Raw genomic sequence first — 6,822 nt, 5'->3', positions numbered from 1 at the left:
TTCCTGTTTCATCGCCAACCCTTTAACTTTTCTCCAACCCCTTTACCTAACACAAGTTAATGCAGAGTTATGGCAGCAGCTTGGACATTAAAGGCACACAGGTTGGTAGCCCTCGTTGAATGCTGTTTGGAGCTGAACACTCCTCCTCATTAAAGATCGTCAACTTCATTTCCAAGTAAGTGGGTAATATAAGTTAAAAAAAAAATTATTCCGACCAAAAAAATTTTTCATGTCCGAATTAATGAACAAGGTTGCTTGCATTGGGTTGTTGTGTTAAAACATTAGAGTGACGTTTACGTTGTATGTTACCTAGGGTTTGAATCAATGTTGAATTTGATACATGGCCACCAAGTATTTGTCTTTGTATGAAATATTGAATATATGATCTAATGTCATTCGCAACTATCCTATTAACCAAATAACGAGAGTAATGGATTCCTTTCTGTCACTTGATGATATTTGCTTGGGTGAAGACATTCCTGTCGAAGCGTCGCATGAATTCAATGAACAAATTAATAGTGACAATGCACATAACGTTGATGAAGATGACATTGTTCCAAAAGTCCATGTGTTTTGAGACATTGGATGCTGTGAAAGTTTTTTACAGAAATTTTGCTATACACAGTGGCTTTGGTGTTAGGATCAGAAGTTCACTACGTGGTGTAGATAATGAAATCAACTACATCAAGTTAGTATGTTCGCATGAAGGAAATTACGTTTCTGCCATTCCCCAGAATTGAAGACCATGCCAAGTAAAAAAAACAGTGCAAAGCAGGTATAACTGTTGGGAAAAAGGAAGGGAAATGGTACATAAGGAGTGTTGTCACTGATCATAGTCATGACATTAGTCCACAAAAGTCAAGGCTAATACGTGGCAACTGTAAAGTAAACATGCATGTTAGGCAAACAGTTGACATCAACGACGAAGCTGGTGTTAGGATCAACAAAAGTTTTCGATCACTGGTTTGTGAGGCCGGTGGATATGATAACATAACCTTCATTGAGCGGGATGTTCGCAACTACATTGGTAAACAAAGAAGGTCATTGTGCAAGGATGGGGATGGACAAGCGTTGCTTCGACATTTCTCACAAATGAGAGAATTGAACAACGACTTCTTTTTCGATATAGACATGGACGAAAATAACAGAATATACAATGTTTTTTGGGCCAATGCAAAGAGTCGAGCGACATGTCAAGATTTTGGCGATGTGGTGTCATTTGACACTACCTACTTAACAAACAAATACAACATGTCATTTGCGCCTTTTGTGGGAGTCAATCATCATGGGCAATCAATCTTGTTAGGTTGCGGTCTTGTTTCTTGTGAGGACACAAGTACGTTTGTCTGGCTTTTTGAGTGTTGGCGTCAATGCATGTTCAACGTCGAACCTGATGGTATCGTAACTGACCAGTGTAAGGCAATGATGAATGCAATTAAAGTGGTATTTTCTAACACAAAACATAGGTGGTGCTTGTGGCACATCATGAAAAAGGTGCTTGAGAAATTGCAAGGGTATACGAACTACAAACCTATAAAGACGGAATTGAAGAAACTTGTGTACGATTCCATCTGTGTTAATGACTTGAATGCAAATGAATGGTTGTCTACGTTGTATGATGAGAGACATCGTTGGGTTCCTTGCTATTTAAAATGTCATTTCTGGGTTGGAATGTCAACTACACAAAGGAGTGAAGACATGAATGCATTTTTTGATGGATTCATCAATTCTAGCACAACCTTGCAACAATTTGTGGTACAGTACGACAATGCATTAAGGCAAAAGGCAGAAAAGGAGTTTGAAGCGGACTTCACATCTGTGAATACAACTGTTGCATGTGGATCTCAATCACCAATTGAAAGACAATTTCAATTAGAATACACACACACGCCAAATTTAGTGAGATTCAAAACGAATTCAGGGGTAAGATGAATTGCTTCATGAAGAGTGTATCAAAAGATGAAACTGCTTTGAAGTATATGGCCAAGGAAGAGTGGATGTGGAATGGGTAGAAAAACCACAGAATGCACAATTTGAAACTCGACTCGATTACAACAAATATTGAATGCAGTTGTTTGTTGTTTGAGTTTCGAGGCATATTGTGTCGTCACAGCTTCTTGATCCTGGGACAAGAAGACATTGAATGTGTTGCAGAGAAGTATGTTCTCCGGCATTGGTCTAAAAATGTGCGAAGGAGACACAGTCTTATAAATGCGGGTTACAATAGAAGTATTGACGACCCACGAATGCAAAGGTACCAAGTATTGTGCAAGACTTTTTATGATATAGCTGAGGTTGCTTGTGACTCTGAGAATGAAACAAAACAGTTGTGTGATGAACTGCACCTCATAGCAAAGTCATTAGGGGTCCCAACCAAACCAATCGAATGTGTAGTACCAAACGGGGGTGGGTGCCTAACCAGTAATCATGTTACTCCATCTACAACCAACAGTAGAACAGTTCTAAGCCTAATTCATGTTAAGAGGAAGGGAAGACCATGTTCAAACAGGATACAGTCAACTGTTGAGAAAATATGTAAGAGAAAGAGAACAAACGCGTATAAAAACAAAGCTTCAAGAACTTTAATGGTCAACACCTTTTATGTTATAAAAAGTCAATAAATTATGATTTCATTAAGCATTGCAAGTAACTGTTTGTTGTATTTTTTATAGGACACATCCTACTTTGGTGCAGCATCAGACCATCAACATGTGTCCTTTGAATGCCAACCGTTACTGAACCCACACATTCCTAATAGTGGATTTATGTCTTTGTTGACATCTGTGGAGTTTGATTTTGGAAACACTCAAATGTCTACAACAACCCACATTTGAAAACAAGTTGAGGTAGGAACACCAAGGTGACGTACAAATACAATGTGGTGGTAAAATAATGTTTTTGTCGCCAAACTAATATCACTATTTTGTTATACATAGATAGTTCATTTTGGAAATGCACCTGCCATAGGTTATCTTTATTACCAGATAGCTTTTGCCCCAAATGAAATACACAAACATAATATGACTGAAGTCTTCTTGTTTGTGAATGACATGTGTGTAAATGGATGGTGGTTTCATATTGTAATGGTTAATGCATTTAATGAAATATTATTTCGTTCAACGTTTCGTGTATAAATATTCCAATTACATGACTAATTAATTTTCTTAATTCAATTTGAGTATGCATTAAATGAATTATTGTCAGTTACCATTGTCATTACCTTAACGGCTACTAATTGAGTGGCAATATTAACATTGCTGCCACGCACTAAATGGGCACGTTTAAGACATTGTTGTGGGGGAACCCAATGTTCAACTACCACTGTCTAATATTAAATTTTTATTGACCCTTCAAACCTACTACTGCGACACCCACCAATCCGTCTCCTTTGTCCACCTGTCCTCAACCATCGTTATTTATTGCCTTTAATGTCATATTTTGTGCCATACACCCTCCCTCATCTCTGAAATAGCCTAACAAAGAATGCAAACATCACGACCAACCCAATATTATGGAATCAACTAGTTCCTGTAATGAAGGCCAAATTAATGTTCGTGATGCACCTCCTATTGGAACCAAAGTGTTGTGGACCTTCACCACGATTAACATACATGACCAGGTGTGTGCTACCCTTTAATTTGACACTGTGTTTACAAAAATTTACACTATTTGACATATTAGGTTTTTCACTTTCCATCTAGTTGTTTGCTCATGTGGATCAACATTTTGCTGCAGCATTTGAAAAGGAACTGACCCACCAATGGACTTTGCTTGATAGCTTCGAAAATCGATTTGTAGTATCCTATAACATGGATAAAATGAATCCAAAATTAACTGATGGGTGGAAAGACCTGGAAAAGACATACACCACACAGATATGGGACTCATATGTCCAATTTCGTTAAGTGGGCAACTGTAATTTCCAAATAACAGTTTTTATTGGCGAATGCACACCAGAGAATATGGAGGCATTCTTAGACAGAGCAACGGTGGACCCTGGAACAACATTTTTTGCGGTGACGTTGACTAAATCTCAAGCAAAAGCAAGTAACCTGGTAATTATTCTTTTTCTCTTGTCAATCCTATTAAAAACTATTAATAGCCATGAATTGAAAATAGTTTTGGTCACGTTATTGTTGGTTATCTCAACAGGACTTGAATGTTGATTTTGCTGACGTCATCAAGAGCCTTGAAATGAATGTGATATATCTAGTTGCACGGAGAAGTGGAGTTGAATGCAAACTGCTTGTGTCGCAAAAGAACAAATCAACAAAGTTTGGACAAGGATGGAGGCAGTTTTGTGCTGAAAATAGGTTGAAGGAGGGAGACAGATTGGTGTTTGAGGTAGACCATGTTCAAAAATAACCTATAGTTGAGGTTTACATTAATGGGTGCTACTGTGATGTTGCAAAGTCCATAGATTTAGTATTATGTTATTACATCCAGAAAGATGTTTTTACAAGTCTTTTGTGTGTTTATGTTCTCGTTAAAAAAATTTAAATAAATTGTGTCATTTTGTTACTTTTTGGTAACTTCGGACTTCGGCCTCATTTATTTAATTAAGATGTGTTTCATGTTTGAATGTGCGGAAACTAATGAATTATTAGATACTTATATGAGCAATACATTAGGTGCAACATCATTAGGATGTGGGCAATCATGAATTAGGAGGAAAAGATAAATAACATCAGTACCACAATTTATGTTCCAACTGAGGCGTCAAGAATAAGTTCATGTGGAGTGGTCATGAATATTTTGGTTTTCGTTTCCCACTGTTTGTGTTCTCAAGCAATGAACACTGTCAAACTAATAAAAATTTATTTGCTGGTCAGAAAGATGAACTTTAAAGGGGGTAGTAGAACCATCAATTACGTTATCAAGTGGGGAGTACAACTACCCCAATTGGGGAGTGTTGTTATATATTCTGGTTCACAGTACCAGTTTTTATAACCATCTTAAATTTGAAAGTTTTGTTAAGCAATTAAAATTTTTATTTTTATTATGACCAATTGAAATTTCGAACACTGTTTGTGTTCTCAAGCAATGAACACTGTCAAACTAATAAAAATTTATTTGCTGGTCAGAAAGATGAACTTTAAAGGGGGTAGTAGAACCATCAATTACGTTATCAAGTGGGGAGTACAACTACCCCAATTGGGGAGTGCTGTTATATATTCTGGTTCACAGTACCAGTTTTTATAACCATCTTAAATTTGAAAGTTTTGTTAAGCAATTAAAATTTTTATTTTTATTATGACCAATTGAAATTTCGAATAACAATTTTAATAACAATTTTTTTTTGCAAGGAAATAAAATGTTCTTTAAACTATCAATTACGTTACAAAGTGGGGAGTAGAAGCACCCCAATTGGGGAGTGCTGTTATATATTCTGGTTCACAAAACCAGTTTTTATAACCACCTGAAATTTCTAAGTTTTGTTAACTTATTAATTTTTTTTTATTATGACCAATTGAAATTTCGAATAATTTCGAATAACAGTTTTAATAACAATTTTTTTTGCTAGGAAATAAAATGTTCTTTAAACTATCAATTACGTTACAAATTGGGGAGTAGAAGTACTGCAATTGGGGAGTGTTGTTATATATTCTGGTTCGCAGAACCAGTTTTTATAACCACCTGAAATTTTTAAGTTTTGTTAACGTATTAAATTTTTTTTTATTATGACCAATTGAAATTTCGAATAACAATTTTAATAACAAATTATTTTTCCTAGGAAACATGTTCTTTAAACTATCAATTACGTTACATAGTGGGGAGTATAACTACCCCAATTGGGGAGTGCTGTTATATATTCTGGTTCATATAATCAGTATTTATAACCATCTGAAATTTTTAAATTTTGTTAAGCAATTACAATTTTTTTATGACCAATTGAAAATTCAAATAACAATTTTAATAAGAATTTTTTTTTCGTAGGAAACAACATGTTCTTTAAACTATCAATTACGTTACAAAGTGAGGAGTAGAACTACCCCAATTGGGGAGTGCTGTTATATATTCTGGTTCACAGAACTAGTTTTTATAACCATATGAAATTTCTAAGTTTTGTTAAGCAATTAAAATTTCCTATTTATTATGACCAATTGAAATTTCCAATAACAATTTTATTTTCTACGAAAAAAAAAATGTTCTTTAAACTATCAATTACCTTATAAAGTGGGGACTGCAACTAAAACGAGTGGGGAGTCATGTTACATATTTTGGTTCACACTTCCACTTCTTATAACTAATTGAAATTTCGAAGTTTTGATAACCTTTTGATGTTAAATAATTTGGTATAACGAATTGAATTTCGAAATTACAATTACATTTGGTCTGCAAAAGCATCCATTTTAAACTCACAATAACGTTAACAAGTGGGGACTGGACCTAACATAAGTGGGTAGTGCTGTTACATTTTTTGGTTCACACAAACACTTTTTATAACCGATTCAAATTACACACTTTCATAAATGGGTCAAAACTGGGGACTAAAAAACAATTTTGTGGGGAATTAGGCTCAACATTTTGGTACACAGCCCCAACCTGCTTAAGCAATAACAAATACATGCCAACCCCAAACTGCTCAAACTCAACTTCATCCAATTGAAATTACAAAATTTTATAAATGGGTCAAAACCGGGGACTACAAAACAATTTACTGGGGACTTACGTTCGACATTGTGGTTCACAGCCCCAACCTGCTTAAGCAATGACAAATACATGCCTACCACAAACTGCTCAAACTCAACTTCATATGGTTCATAATTCCTTGCCTCCAAAATATAATTCCCCAGTAGGTTAAGTGAGGACTTCTATTAC

At 35.4% G+C, this 6,822-nt stretch overlaps 1 pseudogene; it reads left to right on the top strand.

The window, feature by feature from the left end:
- Nucleotides 1-524: 524 nt before the first annotated feature.
- Nucleotides 525-2,621, top strand: LOC114170286 (protein FAR1-RELATED SEQUENCE 5-like; annotated as a pseudogene).
- Nucleotides 2,622-6,822: the final 4,201 nt, after the last annotated feature.

The sequence above is a fragment of the Vigna unguiculata genome, chromosome 11, assembly GCF_037176805.1.
Source record: "Vigna unguiculata cultivar grain cowpea cultivar isolate G323 ecotype 2 chromosome 11, ASM3717680v1, whole genome shotgun sequence".
Lineage (NCBI taxonomy): Eukaryota > Viridiplantae > Streptophyta > Magnoliopsida > Fabales > Fabaceae > Vigna > Vigna unguiculata.
This window is presented reverse-complemented; position numbering and strand designations above follow the sequence as displayed.